We start from the raw sequence: 24,904 nt of genomic DNA on the forward strand, positions 1-24,904 counted from the left end.
CAAGGGTCCCAAGGGAGCCTTATGGAAGGTTTCCTCTTTCAGAAACAGTAGCTTCCTCATTTTAAACTCTCGAGTAGCTGTGTTGGAGTAAATTCATAAAAAGTAGTTTTCCTGCTTTTGAAATTTTATTTTATTTGGCTGAAAATTGTTGATGAGATAATAGTTTTCTTTGGCTTTCCATTTGCTGAGTTTTTGATGGCTAAATGCCTTGATACTATTTTACTATGAAATGAATTAATAATAAAATATTATTATCGGGTAAATACGGGAGAATGAGAAGGGTAAAACATTATCTGACTTCACACACATTCTTCTATTACTACTGGTAGAAGAAAGTGAAAAGACAAAAGATGCAAACCCATGTGGTTCTTTCTTTAGATCGTGACAGGCATCTCACTAAAGAGTTAAGAAAAATTGGAGTCAAGGAAATTTTAAATGAAGAATTTACTAATTCTGAGATATCCAGACAGCGTTGCTGACTCAGTTTGGCCTTTAATTTGACTCACAACTGTCTGAATACTTAGAATTAGCATATTTTTGACAGAGAGAAGTAGATGAAGGGACAGAACTCTATACCTGAAATATATAATTTTAATGTTAAGATTATTTTTTGTACAATTGTATTTATGTAATTAGGTAGTATTGGAAATACTCATTAAATACTAATTCAGTTTTAAAGGCTATTAAAAGACAGTTTGTCACAGAACATCAATATTGCTCAAAATTTTTATTGAGAATAGATTGAGTTAAAAACAACATTTAAAGAAGTGTTTAAGTGAGTTTTTTTGACAAGTAAACATTGCTGCTCTGATGTTTTCACATCTGATCTCAAACACAGCTCCCCACACAAAGTAATTCAGAAGCCATGGCTTAAAAATAGATCATAAACTCTGATGCTTTGTGTAGATGCGTACTAAGAATAACATGCCACTAGATCTAGCATTTGACTCCTTGGGTGACAATGAATATCAATGTCTGTTATTTGTCATTCTGAAACCTGCCGGGTGATGATTCTTTTTATTGGTTCATCCTTCCAAACATATTTCTTCGCACCATGTGCACAGGAGTTCTTTAGGCGAGTATGTCGGAGCTGGGTGTCGCCTGGCTGTCCCCTCTCCCCTTTGCTCGCTCCCCTTCTCGCCCTGGTACTCTCACCTCCCTCTGCCTCCAGCCCCCTCTCGCTCCTTTGGGCTCACGCCCCCCTCCTCCCCCTCCAGCTGGCGGGGGCTGAGCCGCCTCCCAGACCTAGCAGACCTGCTCAGTCAGCTGAGGCTCCCTGAGGACAGCTGCCTCCGGAGCCGCCGGGACCTGCCATTCTGCGCGGGATGGCAGCGGCAGCAGCATCCCCGCCAGCGGCAGCGGCGGCGGCGGCCACCGCCACCACCTCGGACGCTATTGTTCCCTGGTGTTAGACGCGCTCTCCCTCCTTCTCATCTGAAGCGAACAATAGCAGGAAAGAGCTTTGCTTTCTGTACTCTTTGGGAAGACGTTCCAAGAGCAGAGAAAAATTCCCTGCCGAGCGTGCTGCGGCTCTGGACCCTGGAGTGGCTGCGGGCGGCATGGGGCTGCAAGCCAGGCGCTGGGCGTCCGGGAGCCGGGGCGGTGCGGGGCCGCGCCGGGGCGTCCTGCAGCTGCTGCCGCTGCCGCTGCTCCTGCTGCTGCTGCTGCGCCCGGGCGCCGGCGGGGCTGCAGCGCAGGGCGAGGCGGAGGCGCCCACCCTCTATCTGTGGAAGACTGGTAAGTGGGACGGAGTTACCCTTTCCCCATCTTCACGTCTGGGGCCGCGTTAAGGAGCTGATGGCCTTCTGCAGGGACCCCTGTGCTTTTGGATGGCTCGGTTATGCTGGGTTCCTAAGGTAAAAAGTATGATTTCTTAGGAAGCAAATAGGTCATGTCCGATGCAATTATGAAAGAGAAGCAAAACAGCTATGAGGCAACAGTGAGTCGCTGGAATTTTTCTCTCGCAGCTCTGCAGTTAATGAGGGCAAGGCTGCACTTCCATAATGAAGTGCAAGATTTTTCATCTCTGGATTCTCATTCTGCTGGGAGTTTCTCAAACACACCTCTAGCAAAGAGCAAGCAAAGAGTTTAGCGTCGGTCTTAATTCTTGAGGCGAGCGATATACTCACCGTTACGGTATTTGTAGATATAGAGTTGAAATTGTTAACTTTAGCTTTGTGATATGTGGGATACTCATCGAAACAAGCCAAATGAGGGCGGTTCCAACAATTAAAGGCAAATGGGGCTCCCGTGAGGCCTCCGGAAAGACTGAAAAACTCAATTCTTAACTAGCGAATCGGAGGATTTTTAAAGTGTACAACTCTTAGGATGCCTGGGTTCAAACTTTCCCTTCCTTCCTTGAGAATTCTTTTGCTTTGTTTTTCAAATCACGCAACAAAAGCAGCAACTAACTGTCCATCAGTACCCCCTGGCAAAATGCTTGGAGGTCCTGGCGGGGCTGTGACAGGCAGGAAAACAATACGGAGTGAGGCATTACCAACCCCTTTGCTGCCGGCTCGCTTTCTCTGTCCATTAAAAAACATTGAGAATTCTTTAGCGGACAGGAAACTTCACATGTTCATAGGAGTAAAATGGGAAAAGATTATTCTTGTTGCTTATAGCTAGGGGTTAATTTAAGAGTAACTTGGTCAGGCCAAACAGGAAGAGAAAGTTGTAGTGAAAAGGGAAAGTGCGTATTTGTCATGGGGTTACAAAAGAGTGGGTCTCTTTCCCTGCTTCAGCCCATCTCTGCACCACTGCTGAAGAGACAGCTCAATATACTTTACAGTTGCATCAATATCGATATCTGAAATTTTTAAAAGCGGTGCAGCCATCTAGAAATTTAGTGAGGAGATTAAACAGAAATTTATTTAAAGTCAAAGTGCACAGTTTGTCTTAAAATATTGCATGAACCATATATACGTTTTAAAAAGCAAGATTATTCTTGCTAAGTTTGAAGATCAGTTGATTAATGAGTTCAAATGAAATAAAACTAATTTATTTCAATTTAAAACAAAGAGTTGAAGATCTCCAGTTTAGCCTCAGGGTTTGACTTGTCACAAGCACATTCATACTGACAAATACTAATCAAATTATAATTTACCATTCAATGGTATCATATAAATGCTTGGGAAGAGCTTCTGAGGTAAGTCAGTGTAGGACAAAATAGTACTTGCCTAGTTGAAATTTATGCTAGCAAAGTAACAAGAGCCAAGCAATAATTCAGATGGAAAAGAGCCTAGCCAACATTCACTATACAGCATCTGAGGTGCCAATATATGTCATCATAAATGTCATCGTATGAACACAAGCCAATAAACAGCTGAAAATAGTGGAAAGCTCTCAGAAACAATGGTATGGAGACCTTGATTCCAGTGCTAGTCCCAGCTCTTGCTAGCTACAGGAATTTTGGCAGTTCACTTAACTTTTGACTCTTAGTTTTCTCAACTGCATGTAAATGTGATGACAGCTTCTTCTGTGTATCTGCAGTGTTTGAAAATCAAATCAGTTTTGAGAAAGTTATTTGTAAACTTCAAAGCTGTATGCAAATGTAAGCTAGTATGATAAGGATGATAAAGATATTTCTTTAATGGTGATCCTTGGTTTGGTTAAGTTCCTTCAGTTGGAAAGCAAAATAATGACTTCTTTATTATTTTTTACCAAAGGGAAAGGAGGCTTTAAAATATCTGTAAAGGAGCTGAAAGTAGTTCTCAAAAGAACTAGACAATATTTAAAGAAAAAGGATATAACATAAATGAAAATTTAGCAGTTACAGAATCATTAAGTGTGTATCAATTGATGAAAATGAAGAAGCAAGAAGGAAATTGAAAGAGAAAAGAGGTGAGATATTGCATGTTGGAAGTAAAATGCTTGGTGCCACAAAGTGAAAATAGCACTCCAGCAAAAGTTTTCTCAGCAAGGCAATTTATTTCTATAGAGGGGTGTGTCTAGTGGATGGAACAATGGCAAGAACACACTGGACAAGGGAGAGAAAGGGGGTCTTATCCCCAATGCAGCTAGTCCCTATTGCTGTGTCTTCCCCCTATTGGCTAGGGTTGGACTGCACAGTCTAAACTGCTTCTGATTGACTGTTTTAGAGAGAGCAGGTGTATGAGCCAGAGTGGTGGAGTGAGTTACTAAGGATGACTAAGGACAGAGCAGGTGACAGAGGCTAGGAGGGGGTTGTTTACTGAAATAGGGACAAGATGATATAAAGAACGAGGAAGTTAAACTTAAAATGGAAAACAAAGAACAGGAAAGCTGAACATACTGACATATTGGTTCTTTGAAGAACTCAGAACTCATGGTACTTAATGATTTTCCCCTCTTGAATTTTAAAGGAAGTTAACAAGCTAAACCTTTAAAGAGGAATTTATTGTATCCTACATCCAGAATGTCTTTTCCAATAGGGTAAGCTTGGTCTTGGTACAGAAAATTACAGAGAATCAGATTAATAGTGAGATGATTGAATTAAAATGATATAGTGAAATTATACTGGATGAAGATCTGGGACAGGAACCCAAACTGTGCATATTACTAACATGGTATAGAGTTTTGGTAAAGTCATTAATGACTTTGGTTCTTGGTTTCCTATTTTGTAATATTCAATGAGTAGATAAAATGATATCTAAGGGCCTTTTTAACCCCTGAAGTGCTTCATATATATGAATATATATGGTGGCAGATACATAAATTATAAGTACACACATAAATACATATATACAACAAACATAGGGTATATTAAGTTGACCCTTGAACAATGCACAGATTAGAGGTACTGACCCACATGCACGGTGGAAAATTTACATATAACTTTTGACTCAAATCTTTACTAATAGCCAACTATTGATCAGAAGCTTTACAGATAACATGGACAGTTAATTAATACATATTTGTATGTTACACATATTATATACTATATTCTTACAATTAAGTAAGCTAGAGACAAGGAAATGACATTTGGAAAATTATGAGGAAGAGACAATATATGTACTATTCATTAAATGGAACTGGATCGTCATAAAGGTCTTTATCTTCATTGTCTTCAGATTGAATAGGCTGAGGAGGAAGAGGAAGATAGATAAGGGGTTGGTTTTATTGTCTAAGTAGTAGCAAAGGTGGAAGATAATCTGCATAGAAGTGGAACCGCCCAGTTCAAACCATGTTGTTCAAGAACCAACTGTACACATGTGTATACATATAATATATACACATGTAATGTTATCATACATTATATGTAATATTATATGTGTATATATGCTTTTTTAAGTAAATTCACAACAGAGACTTATTGAGGACCTACAATATGTAGTCGCTGTGGTAGAGGTTGATTGGGATATTGCTATACCTGCTCTTGAGAAACTCACAATTAACTTGTTAAAAAAATTATTATTCAACTGATTATCAGCTTTAGGAGAGACTCGCAATTAAACAACACTATAAATACACAATTACAACATGGCATACCATATACATGAATAGAACATTAGAAGAGCAGAGAGGTTATTTGGCTGATAAAGGAGGTGTGAAGGGTTTCAAAGAGAATTTAATATATGATCTAGGTCTTGAAAGATGAGTTGGATTTTGACTGAGGAAGGAGGAGAATGTCATTCTAAGCAGAGAAGAGAAAGAAAATAAAAATGAAAAGGCACAACAGCATTCCTAGATCTTGAAAGTCCCAGTAGTACCCTGCAGGTTAAGCCCAGGATGTTGGATAGCAATGAAAAGATTTCATGCCAATCTGGTGAGTTAGGACCAGATTATCAATAAACTTTCAAACTATGGTAAGATATTGGAGTTTAACTTATAAGCAGGTGGTAGTCTCTGGAAACTTCAAGCAGAAGAATGATATTTTGTTTGTCTAGAATGAAGAGAGATGAGTTTAGAAGCTAGAAAGCCAGTGGCATGAGGGACTGACTGAGAGACAAAGAGGGACAGAGCTACAACCATAAAAGTTCTAAAGAAGAGTGAGTAGAAGAGGGCTTGAAGTCACAGTGAAGAAGTGTTAGCTTCGGTTTAGGGTGCAGGAGATACAGTGCCTTCCAAGGAAAGTAGGAACTAAGGTCATCAAAGTTTCCATCATGCCTGGAGCCAGTAATGGAGATACAGGGTGTGAAAAAAGAAGAACAGATTTCTTAGTGTTGTGAAAAGGAATATCAATTTAATTCAAATATACTGACCTTGAGGTAGTAATGATATATTCAGATTAATATATCTCATAGGAAAATGAGTGCATGGATGATTCAGTTTAGGAGAAGGAGTTAAGCTGAAGGTGTAATCATCTAACATAATAAATGTGTATTTCAAGGTATGGGAGTGGGCGGTATTGTTAAAGGAAGGAAAATATTGAAAAGAAAAGCCAGGATATTTCACAGAGAATATTGAGATAAAAAGGGCCATAGTGGGAGAAAAACTAGAGAAACAGGCTAAGAAAGTATGATCAGGAAAGGTACAGGGCAAATAACAATATATATTAGATGAAGAAGGTTTTCTATAAAGGAGATTGTGTCAAAAAAAATATTTTAAAAATTGAGAAAAACTTGGATAGGGATTCTAAAATATTTTAGAAAATATCAAGTATGAGGACCTGGTAAGATAATTCAGTGTTTTGGGAAAGGACATTTTACGTATGGAGGTAGAGATAAAAAATTGATTGAGTAAAAAACAAGATGGTAGAAAAGATATAGTATGAATAAATTTGAATAACTAAGTGGTATGTAAGTCTCTTTAGTATGATGTTGTTGTTTTATAAGGGAGTAAAGCCCAGAAGTTTAGATACTAAAAACATTTATTAAAATATAAAAGTTGGTTGGGCATGGTGGCTCATACCTGTAATCCCACAACTTTTTAGAGGCCAAGGTGGAAGGATTGCTTGAACTTAAGAGTTCAATTTTTTAGTCAATTATGATTACACCATTGTACTCCAGCCTGGGCAACAGAGCAAGATCTTGTCATTAAAAATTAAATAAATAAAATATAAAAGTTAAAATTTTCAAAATTTTTGTATCATAGTCATTTCAAAGATACTTATCTTTTGTGAATAATTGGAAAACATATTTCATACACACAAGAGACATAGCATTTATATTACTGAAAGATGAATAATTACTGTTACTAACAAGTGTTAATGACATTTTCACTTTTTATTCTAGCATATGAGATTGTTTCTATAATAATTATGGTTAGTTATATTCACTTGGAAATTCCAAGTTAAGAATATCAATGAATTGAGCAAAATGCCACTGACTTAGCATTAATCAGACAAAAAATGTTGAACACATAAACTTTTATCAACTTCTGTCATAGATATATTTTCAAAAATATCTTAATGGAGTAATTGATTTTATTTTTATAATGATGAAGTTACATTGAAATCCAAGAAACATGTACATAATGGCCATAATTCAGAATTCAAGTGATAGGGTATTGACAGGTATGTGTTTTCTCTCAAGGAGAATACTCACATTAAACGCTTTTGTACTGGATTCATCTAATGCAGGATGTTACTGTTATTGACAGTCACTGAGTCCTTTACACAGTAATTTCATTAAAATTATGCCTTTGTTCTTCAATTTGAAATAAAAATAAAGTCATTTTCTTTTGCTTTTTATACTTATGATAACAGTACTTATGACTCTGCATATAAAATATTCTGCAATCTATATGGAAATATATCTATTTTAATTCTACCAAACTTTAAGTAACAAAGGAGAGAGGGAGGTCATTCCAGATAGTCATAATATGAGGTGGCATTACCCCAACACAAGTGTTTTGAACTTCAGTTGTTCTTATAGTTTACTTTTATTCAGACTATCACATTGTTTTCTTATTTTATGAATGAGTAGAATGGAATAGGATAGACAGAGCTTGGGTATCAGTGTTAACCTGGGGCAAGATGGATGGAAAATATTGTATTCATGTTACCTACAAAGTTATTTTATCTCTCTGAATCTTTTTCTTTCATCTCCAACATGGATTAATGGGTTGCATTCTATAGGATTTTTCTGAGGTCTAAATGTGCTAATGCATGTAATGTACCAGGAGAGTGCCTGACACATATTAGAAGTTCAGTAAATGATAGTTTTTATTATTGCTATTATTCTGTCAGATGACACAATAGCTATTTGAGTTTATGACCTGGAACAAGCCTAATAATGTGCATTAGCCTTCTCTTAAGCATCTCTTTTTTTTTTTTTCCAGTAAATGCACTAGGAATTACAAATTGATACAGTTAATCGGACTGGTAGCTACTCCAAGTTATAAGGGAGACATCATTATAGAATGAAAAGAACACGGACTTTGAGATCAGACAATCCACTGTTTAAATCTTACCTCCACCTGACTGGTTAAGTTAGATCAATTCTCTGGCTTTGTTTTTCACCTTAGATTGATGACACAAGTTCTGAAGTAAGAAGGCATTTATGAAATTTTTCAGCAGGTGGTAAATAGAAAGTATGTACTACCATGCCCTAAATGCAGCAGACATTCAAAGTGATAGTTCTCTTACCATTCTTTACCAGTTATTCCCCTAAAAATGAAATAACCTGTAGAAATTTTACTGGTCTAACATACTTACCTGTTTTCTCCAACCAAAGGACAGCATGAAAGACAAATAAAGCAAGTATGGAAAGAGAAATTTTTTATTATAGACATGTTTTTTATTAGTTTGGCACTTATGTGTAGATAGCATTTACCAAATACTATAAAAATGTTTTGAGCACCAAATTTAGGGTTAATTATGTAAATAGAACATATACTTCTTTTATTATTGTGTCTCAGGGGATTTCTCAAGAATCTGATATTTTACATTCTTGAAATTAACATTGTCACCTATCACTTCCAAATTAAATGCTGCCACAGTATAATTGCTTGTATTTATACATTGTTTTCTTTTTACTTGGTAAGTGGTCATTTAAATAAATTTTAAAAACCACTACAGTTTATATCGTCATTTTTTCTTTTGTAGTGTACGTAGCAACATCAGTGCTCAGAATTCATTAAAAGTATATAGGTTGCTCAGACCAAAAAGTCAAATTCTCAGGGAGTTTTAAGAGGCTTTATAACCAACAGTGGTTTGTTAACTATACTAAAGCTGCTGTCAAAGGAGTAGCTGAACAATTAGGATCCACTAGCCAAATGGCCGAAGGAAATAGAACAGCCCTAGATATATTAGATAATTATATTTCTCATTAGATGTTGTGTCAGCATGCATCCAAGGACTTGTGCAGAGGCTAGTAGACACAACTCTTACTAAAATATCCCAACTTCTCCTCCACCCTATTCAAATAGATTACTTTTAGAAGAACAAACAGAACAACTAACCCAAGATACGTTAAGGAATTTTGAAGAGAAAACTGCAAAAGTTCAAGACGGGGGATTGTTATAGTGAACCTCAAGTTTCTCTTCAAAGAATCAGTATGTTAGTATGTTCAGCTCTCTTGTTCTTTAATTCTCTATTTTAAAGTTTAATTTCCTTGTAATTCCAGTAAACAATCTTCTCCACTGGTTCTAATCAGTAGTTCACATCTGCTCCCCCTCCCCCCAGCTCCATCCTGACTCATCCTGGTCACCTGATCACTCCTGGCTACCTGCTCTGACATGCCCATAACAGTCCTTCCTGCCAAAACACCCACCCTGCCCCTCCAGCTCGGACCCCTGCTCTTTTTAAAATAGCCAGTCAGGATTAGTCTAGCTTGTGCAGTCTAACCCTAGCCAATAAGGGATGACACAGCAGTAGGGACGACCCATGTCAGGCACAAGTACCCCTTCCCTGCTTGTCCAACCATGCAGCGGCCATCACTGCTCCGTCCGTGTACCCCACACCCCTATAGAAGTAAAATGCCTTGCTGAGAGAAAAAAAAGATGCTTTACTATTTCAGTGGAACTGGGGTAACTTAGGTCACTCCTTCTGAAAATTATACATAACTATCTGGTTTGTAAAATGATGGCAGCCCCCAATCATAGCTGAGATGAAGAGTACAATAGGATGGCACATAATCCAGATTTTCTTCTGCCCATTATTACTGCATAGAGGACTGGCCTGATAGTGGGGGGAAGAGATTCTCACTAGGTTATTGGTGAAGTATGATTGTGGTTTGGGTCCTTTTAGGAGGAATAGAAGTTCCTTGACCTCTGATATGAGTTAGAATGAGAATACTGGATAGTGGGGTTTCTTTGCAAAGGGAGGATTGGAAGTCCCTCAGTGTAGTGAATATATAGAACAGCCTCCCTTATAATTACTATAAAGGCACACTACACTGGCCCTTAATGAAGGAAGCACTGAGGATGTGGCACTTGAAAAAAATGTATCTTTCCTAATACAAGAGACAGTGTAGACTGTGAGGTAGAAGTGCCAATGAATCATAAGGTCTATTTTTTTTTATCAGGACTTTACACTGATAGTTTAAAATCCATTCAGATGATGACTGCATTAAATGTTATCACAGTAGAATTTTTTTTGTTTTATGAATTTTTTTGTTTTTACTTCATAGGCGATTTAAATAAATTTTTAAAAACACTACTGTTTATATCCTTTTTGGTTTTTTTTTTAGTGTACATAGTACAATTAGTTCTCAGAATTCATTAGTTGCTTGGATCAAAAAGTCAAATATTTGGGTCGTTCCCATGCATTTAGTTCCTATGTCCCCAAATGGTAAAAAGGTTTATATTAACAGGAAGTGATAAAATAATTAAAAGGATTTCCACATACCAATAATGACCTAGCTGAGAAAGAAATCAATCCCATTTACAATAGCTTTTACAATAGCTACAAAAATAAAATAGTTACAAATAAATTTAAAGACATGTATAATCTCTTCAAGGAAAACGACAAAACACTGACGAAAGAAGTTGCCAATGACACAAACAAATGGAAAAACATCCCACGCTCATGAATGAGAAGAATTAATATTGTTACAATGACCATTCTGCTCAAAGAAATCTACAGATTCAATGCAATCTCTACCAAAATACCAATGCCATGTTTCACAAAATTACAAAAAAGAATCCTAAAATTCATATGGAGCCCAAAAAAAGAGCCCAAGTAGCCAAAGCAATCCTAAGCAAAAAGAACAAACCTGGGAAAAATCACATTACCCAATTTCAAATTACATTACAAGGCTATAGTAACCAAAACATAGTGCTAGTATAAAAATAGATGCATAGATCAATGGAATAGAATGGATTACCCAGAAATAAGGTCACATATTTTAAGCCAACTGATCTTTGACAAAGCTAACAGGAACATACATTGGGGAAAGAAATCTCCTTTCAATAAATGGCATGGGAAAATGGAATCGCAATAGGCCGAAGATTGAAACTAGACCCCTATATCTCATTACATACAAAAATCTACCCAAGAGAGATTAAAGTCTTAAGCATAAGATCCCAAACTATAAAAATACTAGAATAAAACTATGGAAAAATCTTCTGGACATTGGTCTAGGAAATCAATTTATGATTGAGACCTCAAAGTCACAAGTAACAAAAAAGTAGACAAATGAAACTTAATTAAACTAAAAAGCTTCTGCAGCAAAATAAATAATCAACAGAGTGAACAGATAACTTGCAGAATGGTAGAAAATATTTGCAAACTATTCATCTTTCAGGGTACTATTGTCTAGGGTATACTAGTTATTAGAATATGCTCTTTATCAGATTGTACTGGAAGAACTTGAACAACTCAATTGTTAAAAATCCCATTAAGAAGTGGGCAATGGACATGAGTAGGCATTTTTAAAAGAAGATATACAAATGGTCAACAAGTATATGGAAAAATGCTCAATATCCACTACACGATTGGTGGGAATGTAAATTAGTACAACCTCTATGGAAAACACTATGGCAATCTCTCAAAGAGCTAAAAATAGAACAGCCATTCAATCCATCAATCCAACTGCTGGGTATCTACCCAAAGGAAGAAAAAAATTAATATATCAAAGAACACCTATACTCATGTTAATCATAGTACTGTTCACAATAGCAAATATACGGAATCAACCTAAGTGTCCATCAACAGAAGAATGGACAAAGAAAATGTGTGGTGTATATATATACACAATATACTATTCTGCCATAAAAAGAATGAATTATGTGTTTGGGAGCAATAGGGATGCAACTAGAGGTATTTAGTGAAATCAGCTAGGCACAGAGAGTCAAATATCACATGTTCTGATGCATAAGTTGGTGCTAAAAGTTTGTACACATGTATGTAGAAAATGGAATAATAGACGATGGACATTTGGGAAGATTAGGAGGTGAGAGGAGGGTGGAGAATGAGAAATTACCTAATGGGTACAATGGGCATTATTTGGTTGTTGGATATGCTGAGAATCCTGACTTGATCACTATGCAATCTATGCATGCAACAAAATAGCACATGTACCCTATAAATTTGTATTAAAAATAGCGTATTGGGAAAGGGTGAAGGAAACTTGGCAACACTTAGAGCAATGATACCAAAAAGTAACCAAACTGTTGTTTCTGATGCATAATTGGACCTAACCACAAAGATGCCAGTACATCTTCCAGAAAAAAAGTATGAGCTAGTCGTTATTTTACATAGTTTAGTATGTGAAATCATAACCTCTGGGGTATTGTTTCTATTTTGTCCATATTATTGTATCAAAGTTATGCTATGAGAAAAGAAATAAGGGCAGGTGAAGAAAAAGCACAAATGTGTTCCGTTATATGAACAACAATTTTCAAATAACACATGCAGTTGGGTAATTTTGTAGGACGTTCCAAATCACAGGCGATGTCAGAGAGAGATGGTCCACATAGAAGGAGTCACATTAGTGAATTCAGGAAAAGCTGTGCATAGACTGATACAACTTGGAGAGAAACTGAGATAATTTTAAGAGAGAAAAACAGCACAAAGAAAAGATAAAACAAGCAAATTATCTGCGTTCTTTTAAAATTATTATTATTTTTTCTTTTGAGGTGAACACTTCAAAGTTTATTCACATGCTTTGTTATCTCTTATAAGAATCAAAATTTCCCAAATTAAATGCTTCTAATATTACTACATATGTGTAAAAAAAGAGAAAAGCGGCTTTTAAAATCAGGACAGGAGAGGAGAGACCGAAAATCATCAAATTAGTCCTCTTAAGAGCTCCAAATGAAGTGAAATTAAGAACAAAATTGCTGGTTGCTAATAGTAATTTGTTCCATTTTCCAGCACATATGGTGAGCTCAGCCTCAGCCCCTCAGAACTGTTTGCCCAGCATATAGTGACCATTGTTCACCATGTTAAATAACATCACTTGGGGTCCTCAGGAGTGACATTACATGAACGCCTTACCAAATACCTAAAGCAAGGAACTGAGCAGGAGGCAGCCGAAAACAACAAAAGCCCAGAGAGACATAGGAAAATAGACACTTTCCCCAGTACATTCAGAAAACACGGATTGGCTCATGATGAAGGGGACCTGGGAACCTGGCTACAAGGCTGAGGGAAAGTACAAAGATGACCCTGTTGATCTCTGCCTTGATATTGAACGTCGTGGAAACATAAGGAGAGAGATCTTCGATGAGGTAAATCGAGAGAATTAGTGCATTCCCAAGACTCCAGCCACTCGAGGAAAAGGTCAGCTGAGAAAACAGAGAAAACTCATGAAAGATCAAAGAAGCAGAAGAAGGACCCGAGAGCCAGAGGCAGGTCCAGATCCTCCTCCTCTTCCTCCCAGTCATCTCAGTCCTCCGAGGCAGAAGAAGAGAACTGAAGAGACAGAGGAAAGAGAGCAGAGCACCAAGGCCTTTGACAAATCGAGACTGGGGACCAAAGACTTTGTGGGTCCAAGTGAAAGAGAAGGTGGCAGCGCTTGAGGAACCTTTCAGTTTTGAGCCAGAGGAAGAGGCTGGGGCAGAGGCAACTGCCCTGGGAACAATAACAACAGCAACAACGATTTTCAAAGAAAGAAATCGGTGATAGGAGTGACACCCAAAGTACGCACCCAAAAGCAAGACGTGTTACTTGCACGATGACCGTGAAGGTGCAGGCGTGACAGGTGGGTGAGCCAGGCCCCGGGCCGAGGAGCCTTTCCTCGGGGTCGGGGTGGTTCGTGTTCCGGAAATCAAGTACCAGCCCCAAGTGGGCCCTTGACAGGTTCAGTGGGGAGGAAGGGGAGATTGAAGATGAGGCGAGTGGGTCAGAGAACCGAGAAGAGAAGGACAATTTACAGCCCACAATCGAGTAGGGGCCACCTCTTGACGGGATTCTTTGCCCAGAGGAGAGAGGCTCTGGGATGATGGCTGGCGAGGAGCTACACGGAGTAACCTCAAGAAGATTCGGAAAATCCTACCCCCACGCCTCACCAGCCATGCAGATTTTAGCACCGCGGAAGGCATCCGTGGCGTTGCCGCCCACTGGACAGAGGAGGCTGGCCGTGGAGCCGGGGGTCAGGCCCAGCTCTTGAGCAGAACAAAACGCATTGGGCTTTAGCTGTTTCTCCCATTTGCTGTTGGTGTGTGGGATGGGGGCAGGAGTAGGGTGGGAGAGCAATGCTTGGATTAAAATTATGTTTAATGACTGTTTTTTGAGCAGTGTTAGATTTACAGAAAATTAAGCAGAAAGTACAGAGTTGCCTCATGTTCTCATTCTCCCACTATTTTCCTCTATTATTAGAATCTTGCACTAGTTTGGTACATTTGTTATGTTACGATGAACCAATATTGATGCATTATTATTAACCAAAGTCCATGGTTTACATTAGGGTTCACACTTTGCGTTGTACATTCTATGAGTTTTTAACAGATATGTAGAGATATTAATCTGCCATTATCGTATTATACAGAATAGTTTTGCTACCCTGAAAATTCCCTGTGCTCCTTCTATTTTTCCCTCTCTGCTCCTAAATCCCTAGCAACGACATATCTTTTTACTGTCTCCATATTTGTGCTTTTTGGAGAATGTTATATAGTTGAACTCATACCAACTTTTCAGTTGGGCATCTTTCACTAGCAATAGTGTTTAAGCTTTCTACATGTCTTTTCATGGCTTGACAGCTCATTTCTTCTGAGTGCTGAACAATATTCCATCCTTTGGCTATACTACGGTTTGTTTATTCACTTACCTATTTAAAGGCATTTTGGTTGCTTCCAAGTTTGGGCAGTTATGAATATTCATGTGCATATTTTTGTGTGGATGTAAGTTTTTAGTTCATTTGCGTAAATACCAAGGAGCATGTTGCTGGATCATATGGCAAGAATATATTTAGTTTTGTAAGAAACTGCCAAACTGCCTTCCAAAGTGGCTGAACCATTTTGCATTTCCACCAGCAGCGAACGAGAGTTCCTGTTGGTCTACTCCTCACCAACTTTTGGTGTTGCAGTATTTTTTATTTTAGCCATTCTCATGGATGTCTTCTTTCAATTTGCAGTTCCCTAATGACGTGATGTTTCATCTGCTTGTCATCTTTTCATCTACTTCTCATCTGCAGATATTCTTTGGTAGTAGATCTGCATGCTGTTAATGATATGAGTAATAGTAGCAAGAGTAGGTAGCTAACTCTTAGGAGCAGAGTTCAAAGACTCTGTCCAGACTGTGCTGCACATATTCCACTTTTTATCACTCTGACAGAATGACACGTACTAGTGATAATTATTCAATAATGAAAAAAAAAGCACATGGCAGTTAAGTAAGGAATAAATGTAGATGGTCCCACACTTTGTTTCCCTTGAGAGGAATACCTTGGGAGTGATGAGTGATACCTTGAAGTAGAAGGAAATAGGCAAATATAATAAAGATTAAGTTACGTCTGCAAGCTGGTGAGATTTTCAAGTGCAATACATACTTCCTGTATGTCTAGCTGACTCTCTATGGTTACTAAATTATGTAGCTACATGTCTACTTTTCCTTGCTTTGCACTGAGGAAGCCATGGTCTGGGAAAAAGTGGGAGCTGTAGCGTTTTCCTGAACTTCTGGGAAACAGTGAAGGTCCACTGTGACAGAGCCCCGGTAAGTTGACCTGGAAACCAAGTTGTCAAGTCAGCCTTCTACTTAGTGCTCCCATGATCTTCCCATTGACACAAATTGTTGATCGCCCTCAGAAAGGAGATAGGTAAACAATGACTCAGAGGTGGACACTTGGTGTGTACAAGGCTAGAAATATAGTACACTCTTAACAGAGCTAACTTAGAATGATACGGCTTGATGGAAAATGAAGTTTCCCAAGAAATGTACTGGACACAGACATTGATTATGTAGCTGAAATAATTTAACTTATGATATATGGCCAATACAGGCCTTTCTAATTGTTCTGTGCAGTCTGTGTAAAATGTTTTCCCTTGGGCTATGACAGCACCAGCAATAACAGCACATTCTGAGTATTGTAGATGGATGTGTTTGGAGGTGTGTTTTCTATTGTACCTGAGAAGAAGTGGTATCAGAACACAAATAGTGACTATTTGATTTGCACTGTTTAAAAGTTATTTTTGTTTTCTCTACCAAAATTAGAGCGTGAATATAAATGTTACAGAGTTCCACTGTATCCAGGTACTTCCAGATTAGTTGCAAAGAATTGAATGCATAGCTTGGAATGAAAGAAGAACCTAATCACTAACTAGTTAAATAAATATATGTTTGTGTGCATTTGCCTCTGTGTGTGTGTGTGCATGTGTGTGTGTGTAGTCAATAAAAAGATGTTTAAGAACAACTTCTGAGCCAGAAGTACATGAATTTTAACCAAATGTTGTTATTTATTAGGAATATGATTTCTAATCTCTCTTTTATTTCATAGCTATACCATGTGGTATGATATTAGCAACTTCCTCCACAGAGTATTTTAAAGATAGCTTGAGATAATCTTACAGTGTATTTAGATGGTGCCTGGCACAAGTCAGTGCTCAGTAAATGTTATCCCTTACTTGGCTGTAATCCTGGTATGAACTGCTAAGGTCTCCTCACTGATACAGAATTTGTCTGCCTCCTTTCCTTTTTTACTTTGATTCCTATCTCTTCTTGGATCTGCATATGAATGTCAGGCTTCTCTGCATCTGGCATTGCTCTGTTCTCTACCTGTGGTCAGAGTCAACAGTGTAATTATAAAGCTCAGCCTTACTGTAAGGTGGTTCAAAGTATGTTTTTTTAAATGCAGAGACATTCTGCCTCAGTGTTTTATTTTTACTTGTGATTGTGCATATCTTAGCCATGCAGGCAATGCTGGGGGTTTGACTCTTTAAGTGGGATTGTGAGTTCCAAAGACTCTTTCCTTGGAAAACCCAAGATTATTCTTGGCAAGACTTTCCCCCCGTGATGCTGTGAGTGAAAGGACATTGGAAGTGTACGATGAATGATGAGACTTCCTTTCCTAAATACTCCTCTCCTAAAATGCATTAATGCATTGTGTGTCTCTGTGTGTGTGTGTCTGATGTATATGAATATCCTACTTTCACGCTTCAATATATGTGATTGAAAATCTTCTGAAGGAAATGAAAATGTCTCCCAGCTTGAAGGAGAGACACCTCTATTCCACTGTTTCATGTCCATTACAACCCATTTATTTGTATATTATCTAAAATTTATGTACCACTTGTAAACTTGTGACAGAATCACAATAATAATTTGATGCACCATTATAAGCATAATCACACATGTATACATGCCTGCATATCTAGATGCATGAATATATATACAGGCACATGCAGATAATACAATAATACATGAATAAATTATCACACAGTACTTCATAATTTACCTGATATTATAAAAATTATACCTCCTGAAATATGTTTTTATGTGGTATTTATAGTAGTGACTTTAAAAAATGTATGCAATTGTAAACATTTTTACTAAAATATTAATTGTAGAAAATTTATGGTAAGATTTTGTTTTACAAAGTTTTATGCCAAGCTTATGTTCATCAATAACCCACTCCTAAAAGCTATTATACAAGTCCTTGTATTACTTTCCGCTAACTTACAGCTTTTATTTTAAGACCTTTTTTATGTCTAACCATCTTCCTGTGTTTGCCACTCTGGTGCCTGTACAATGCTTTCAAACTGCAATGCTTGCACAAATTACCAAGAAGTACTTTTCTTCTAATAGAACCTACCTGCCAGCATATCCACAGACAGTATTTCTCTAAAACATTACTTGTAAATAATTTCCATTGATTATGACATCATTAAGACAAGAATGGTGACAGACCCAGATGGAATAATGTAGATTACACGTATCTGTATAAAAACATATATCACATTGCACAACTATTTCAGGGGACTCTATTCACAGTCTGAATTACATGATCTTTTTATTCCTCAGTGTGTTAATAAAATTCAGCTGAGGAAAATTGGCGGCACTTAGTACCTATTTTATGGCAAGGTCCATGTCAGGTGCAGGGGAACAAGTATGACTAGCACATAAGGTCTTCAGGGAGTTCTCTATGATGTGTAAATGACTTATTTGAGGCTAGTGAACTTATCACAAAAATAGAAACATATATGGATGTAAAGTGGAGGAGGGAGTAATTCTTTTGCAAAATGACACAGGAAAGGAAAACTTTCATAAGACTCAAGTTTGAAAGATACACGGAAAGGCTGTAGACAGACAATTCCAGGCAGAGAAGGCACAGTGGTGAAGAAATTAAATGGCATGTTTCCAGGGATAGAAAGAAGTTTGGAGTCATAAAAAGTAGGGAATAATTTGGGGTGGGAAGAAGGGTGGGTACGAGTTTGGAGAAGAAGGGAATGGATGGATGACAGAGTCTTTCCATAATAATATGAAGTTTATTTGCTGCTTTCTGATTCATAGAATCTAGGAGCTCAAGTCTATTTGGATTTATAAAATATTGCCAGGAATGAAAGAACATATTTGTAAATGTTAAGCCAGATGTGAATATGTGAGTTTTATATGAGTGTTCATTTAAATGAACTATTATAAAATTCTCCTCGCAAACTTTCCAAGAGAAATGCTATCTTAGGTAGTGCTAACTAAATGCAGTAATTTCAGTAGTGTTGTATCTTTTCAGGTGTATTAATAAAAATGGTATAATAATTGATTTTTTCCTTTGCAGTATTGACTAAAGTAATATTAAAATAAGTAAAGATTAAATATATGTACTATTTCCCAGTTGAGTTCTGTGAAAGGGAATGCAGATGAAGGAAGCAGATGATGCATAATATAAAGGCTGGCTGTACTTAACTCTTCTCTGTTGTGGTCTTCGTTGAGAGAAGCAGCACCACTCCCTTACGCTGCTGCTGGTCCTCACTTGCACTCAGGTAGAGATAAGGTTCAACTTAAAAAAAATCTCATTAAGGACAATACTGTTGGCTGAATGCAACATCTAATGGGCCAAAATTGGATTATGGGGCATTGACTGACAACCTTTGCCTTTGACAGTCATATCAGGTCTTCAAAAACATGAAGCTTAAAAATGGAGAGTAGAAAATATATTTTAAAGTTTTTTTTTTTAGTTTTAGAGAATGACTACATGAAAGTATATGTAACAACACATTCAAATTAAAGTGTCTGACTGAGCTACCATATTTCCAGCCAACATCAACATTTCTGTATGCATTGTGCTTCATTTATTCTCATCAGTTTGTGAGCCCTGTGGAGACGGGGGTGATCAGGATTAAGGCATCATGAGCTGGCACAGAAAACCACAGAAGTGCAGGAAAAATCAGAAGATCCAATCACTCTATAAAACAGCCTCTTCTGAGAGTTTGCAGTGGTGACTGCATACCTCTAATGGGAGAGTCATCAAAATGGATTTGGATTTATGAAATCAAATGATTCATAAGGAGAGCTTTGACTGCTGCTAAGGTACATTTCTCTCCCTGTCTCTTACTGAAAGATTTAATGTAATTTCTTCAGTTCTCCTGGCTTGTTTTATAAGAGAGCTGGTTTTGAACTGCTTCAGTTGTGCAAGTTCCACAAGAGAATAAATACTACGAAGCAGACAAGGTGGTCCTTCAACCCTGGTTGATCGAGCACTGCAGAACCATGAACGTCATGATTTCCAAAATCATGATGAAAGTTTTCAGAGGTTTCAAGACCATTCTTCTTGAAGTAATTTTCTACCTTGATAGCATCATCTAAAAGTGAAATTATTTTGAGTATTTAATGAAAAATGTGGAGATTAGAGTGAAAATTACACTTGTGCCGTGTTATTATAGATGAGATGAATCTCCTTAGTTAGTCATGTGCTGAATACTTGGGATCGCTATCACAGAGCCATTCTTTTCATGGCTTTATTGGATAGAATTCGCACAGCATGCAATCACCCATTTAAAGTGTACAATTCACTGGTTTTTAGTATATTCACAGAGTTGTTCATCCATCGCCACAATCAATTCAAGAATATTTTCATTACCCCAAAAAGAAATCTTACATTCCTTAGCCATCACCCGTGTCCTGGGCACGTATCAGTCTACTTTTTCTCCCTATTCGCCTAGTCTGGATATTTTATACGGATGACATCATAACTTGTACGATCCTTTGTGACTGGCACCTTCTATTTTGCATCAGGTTTTCAAAGTCCATCCATGTTTTACATATATTAATACTTCATTTCTTTTTATTGCTAAATATTATTCCACTGGATAAATAGACTACCTTTTGTTTATTCCTCAGCTGATAGACAGGGTTGTTCCTACTTTTTGGCAATTATGAATCATGCTAATATGAACATTCAATATGTACGTTTCAATGTGGATATGCATTTTCATTTCTTCAATATATACTTAGGAGTTAAATGGCTGTATCTTATGGTAACTGTATGTCTAATTGTTTGAGAAACTGCCAAACTGTTTGAGCCTTTTGAGGTTTTTTTTAGATGGAATCTAGCTCTGTCACCAGGCTGGAGTGCAGTGGCGTGATCTTGGCTCACTGTGACTTCTGCCTCCTGGGTTCAAGCAATTCCTCTGCCTCAGCCTTGCAGCGAGTAGCTCAGAATAGAGGCTCCCACCACCACATCCGGGTAATTTTTTTTGTTTTAGTAGAGATGGAGTTTCACCATGTTGGCCAGGATGGTCTTGAACTCCTGACCTCATGATCCGCCCACCTCAGCCTCCCAAAGTGCTGAGATTACAGGCCTGAGCAGCCACCATGCCCGATTGAGCCATATTTTTTAACCCAGCACAGCATATTACATATTATGATTTTTACGAATTTCAGTCATGATATAATTGTCATTTAAACACATGTAATTAGAAGATAAGTAATTAAAATTATAGGAAAGTGCTTTAGGGGACCTGATTCATAAGAATAAAAATGCATGTAGGAAGAAAATCTGCTGAAATAATCATGAACACACTTAATAGGATGCCAACAAGAAACTCATTTTGGGTTTTTATGATCGCATGGTGAAGACTTGAATAAAGAAAAAAATGGAGTAGTTGAGGTAACAGAGCTGTCATGACTTAGAATCACATTATTTTAAAGTTGCAGAGAAATCTAAATTATTCCAATCAAAACTTTAAATGCTTCTCTGTTTTGGAAGTTGCCTATATCCTTTTTACAGCTTAGTGGATGGAGTAACAATACTTCCTTCCATGCTTACCGTGCTCTATAATTCTCCAAGCATACATGCATACGTGTTCTATGACTAAATTCTCATGATTTATTCATTAATATCGGGCATTCTTCTCCTTTAACGAAAGAATAAACTCAGGTATATGAAGTTAAGTGATTTAACCCAAACCACACTCTTAGTATAAAACTAGTAGCCAGGACATATATTGTGGTATCTTTTGATGTTATGATATAGACAAAAATGAAATTTTCTATAAAGTACTTTGAAGTTTGCTTCTGATATTTTGATTGAAGAAGCCAAGGTCAGGGAAAAGTTATGTGAAGAGTAAGTCTCCAAGATTTAAATTACCATTATATGGTATAAATAATAGGTGATAAGAGGAATTTGGTTTTAATATTTTCAGACAATCATAGGGAGATAGAGTAAATAATTGAAGACTTGTGTTTTGAAAAGTATTTTGACCATGTGATATGTTGACTGATCACTTTACAATATTCTTGAGATTTTATTATTTACTCTTCTAGTTTCCTTCACTTATGTAACATAAATAACACATTTTATCTGTACAATCCATTGCTCTATAATTAAATGTAAGTATATTCCCATATTGTTTCATGATGCAATGAATCTTATTTAAAAGTGAGAAGTCCTGCTTCAAGCTATAAGTAAATATTCTGTTTCTGTATATTTACATGTTAAAATTCTTTTTGTAAAGAGTTATATAGATTTTTACTGTGAATTTTATTGAGAGTATAACACAGGAGTTAAACTGAACACCACACAACAAAACATTCTAAATCTTCTTCATCTGTGTGTCTCCCAAAAAGCCTGACAGAGCACTCTCTCCCTCTCCCCATCTCTCTCTCTTTCTCTCTTACACACACACACACATACACACACTTATCTTCTCCTTTATAGTCTAAGATTTCTTTCACTGTCTCTGCAAACATCTCATTATGCTCAGTGGTTCCTTCCTCTCCTCTCCCACCTCCCTTCTCTGACCACCTGTGTTGTGTTTTGATACAATATTGTAGTCTATCTTTAATTTCAAGAAATCTTTTTCAAGTATGTAAACTGATGTAATTTCATGAATAGGCATATTATCAACAATAGGAAACGCTGACTTTCACTGTGTCCTTTAAGGGAAGAATTGCATTCCAGCTGTAGTTTTCCTTTTCTTTTCTTCCCAGAAAGAATCAAAGTGAAAACCCGCCAGCATCATTATATTTGTCTGCAGGCAGCTAAGCTGATATATTTAGTGTGGACTGCTGTATGGTATACAGCTGTGAAATGAGCTAAAATTTATTATTGCAGGTAAAAGAACTAGTATAAATTTATTCAAATGAAATCCTTTGCAAGCATTACAGTAAATAGGCTTTGAAAACATTCTCATCCTCTCTCGTATTTTAAAAATGACTCTTCTAAAGATACTATATATCTTAGGGCATGTGATGAAAGAGATGAAAATTAGGACTGTCAGTATTCAGGGATTTATACAGTAGGTTTCTCTTACCACCAGTGGAATAGGATTTTTCATTTGAATTCATGTATATGCTTGGTTCTTCCTAAATATTGGGCCAATGTAAAAAAGTCTCTTGAGGAGGAGGAAAACTAGTTACTCCTAAATGCACCATGAGCTTACAAAGCATTTTTACTCCTTAAGTATAAAGATAGCAATTTTAACTCAGAGGAAAACTTGAAATATTCTATTTTGAAGGTCTTTACATAACTTGTATACGGTGCACATCATTGTTTTAAGAGTGTGTGTGTGTGTGTGTGTGTGTGTGTGTATGCTTGATAATTCTCTTCGTTAATGTGCATAGGAAATTTGTTTTTTTAATCAAAGTCTGGTTAATAGACAAAAGAGACATTACATACAAATGATCAAGTTTTAAAATGTTGTAAACTAATAAAATATCCTTAACACTAACATTATATGCCACATAATTTAATCTGCAGCTTATTGTGATGCAAAAATGTCTTCAGAAGTTTGAAGTTCAGCATCTTCATTTTGAATAAAAATTTATTGCTGTAATGGAACGGTGAGGAAGTTCTGGGGAAAATTTTTAGTTGGCAGAGGCTGAATTAAACCTGATTTGAGGAGTGTTTCAGTCTTCCTAATTTAATTGTATACATTTAAGGCATATTTAAATGTTTTAAAATTTTTCTGAATGCTTTTCTACGTTCAAAAATTTATGGAGACTGTTACCATTTTTTCACATCCACATTTCTGAGAGTTGAAATTAAGCCATCCTAGGGCTGAGCTAATATCGTCAATAATTTTGCCTACCATGTACATTGGTGTTTCTCTTAGTATTTGTTGGAACATATTAATGCATCTGGAATGGAAAGTTAAATCTGAGGTGAAGACAAAGTGTTCACTATTTTCTTCTTTCTAGCAAAGCTATTCTTCTCGTTTCCCTATTTTTATCTATTACAAATAAAACAGTAACATCAGCTTTGGGGGGGTGACCTCTAAGCCCCTTTATTTACTGCGAAAACATTTTCCTGAACTCTGGCTATGGGGAAGTGTAGACATGTATGAGCTCATAATCTTTGAAGGAAATGTAGACTTAGCAATTGTAATCAGGGTAATTGGGGCTGTCACTGAAGGGGAGTGACCAGCTTATCTGAGCTGGAGATGGGCAAGGAAGGGCCAAGAAATGATATGTACATTTGTACTGGCCTTCAAAGTATGTGCAAAACTCTGAGAGATGAAAGATAAAGGGGCACCACATGGTGAAGGCACAGAGAGACGTGGCTATGTGAAGTGCTTTCACCCTCTGAATAGCTCACTCTTTACCCATAAAACCCCAGGACAACTCCCTGCTGGTGCTCTCAACTTTAGGGATTCTCGTCAGTTTTACCTCTTGTTCTTTTTAAATATGCCAGATGTATGCTAAGAGCTAGTTTCCACCTGGTCTCTATTTCCTTAATCAGTCTCTTATAATCTCCATGGGATTGTCTGCTTGAGTTCCAAATGCTGACTTTTTCCTATCCCGTACTTTTTCATGTTCCTCAGTTTCACGCCATTTGACCAAACTGTTAGTTTGTTCAACTTTCTTATAAAGCGCACTGTTCTAGAACTCCTACCTTGAGCCCAGAAATATAGAATAAAATCAAATATCAGATACAATTATCAGCTCTATTTTTCTTGAACCATGTGACATACCGTTTATGCTTTGATACATACAAGATTCAACTTTGGGCCTTAGCAGGAAAACCAGTGAACATTTGTATGTAAGAAATATGTTGTTACTATATACATGAGGCCTAGAATTAAGCAAATAAGCCAGTTCAAAATTACTTAAAATAGTTCCTTTGAGTTTAGAAAATGCTTTAGCTCTGCCTTACCTAATGAGATAAGGTGCTTACTAGAATATTTAGCATAGCTCATTCTTTCTGCTCCTCTTCACATAAAATAGAATTTC

At 37.1% G+C, this 24,904-nt stretch overlaps 1 protein-coding gene across 1 annotated transcript in view; it reads left to right on the forward strand.

Moving 5' to 3' along the window:
* The first annotated feature begins 1,684 nt into the window (after positions 1–1,684).
* The window catches only part of THSD7A (thrombospondin type 1 domain containing 7A), a 493,154-nt gene continuing 469,934 nt past the window's right edge, over positions 1,685–24,904 (forward strand). The window contains exon 1 of the mRNA XM_064380361.1: positions 1,685–1,737. The gene's annotated coding sequence lies outside the window, so the exon portion shown is untranslated. The remainder of the gene's footprint in view (positions 1,738–24,904) is intronic.

This window comes from Aotus nancymaae, unplaced genomic scaffold, assembly GCF_030222135.1.
Source record: "Aotus nancymaae isolate 86718 unplaced genomic scaffold, 86718_ANA_hifiasm-v0.15.2.pri h1tg000025l, whole genome shotgun sequence".
In the NCBI taxonomy this organism is placed as follows: domain Eukaryota; kingdom Metazoa; phylum Chordata; class Mammalia; order Primates; family Aotidae; genus Aotus; species Aotus nancymaae.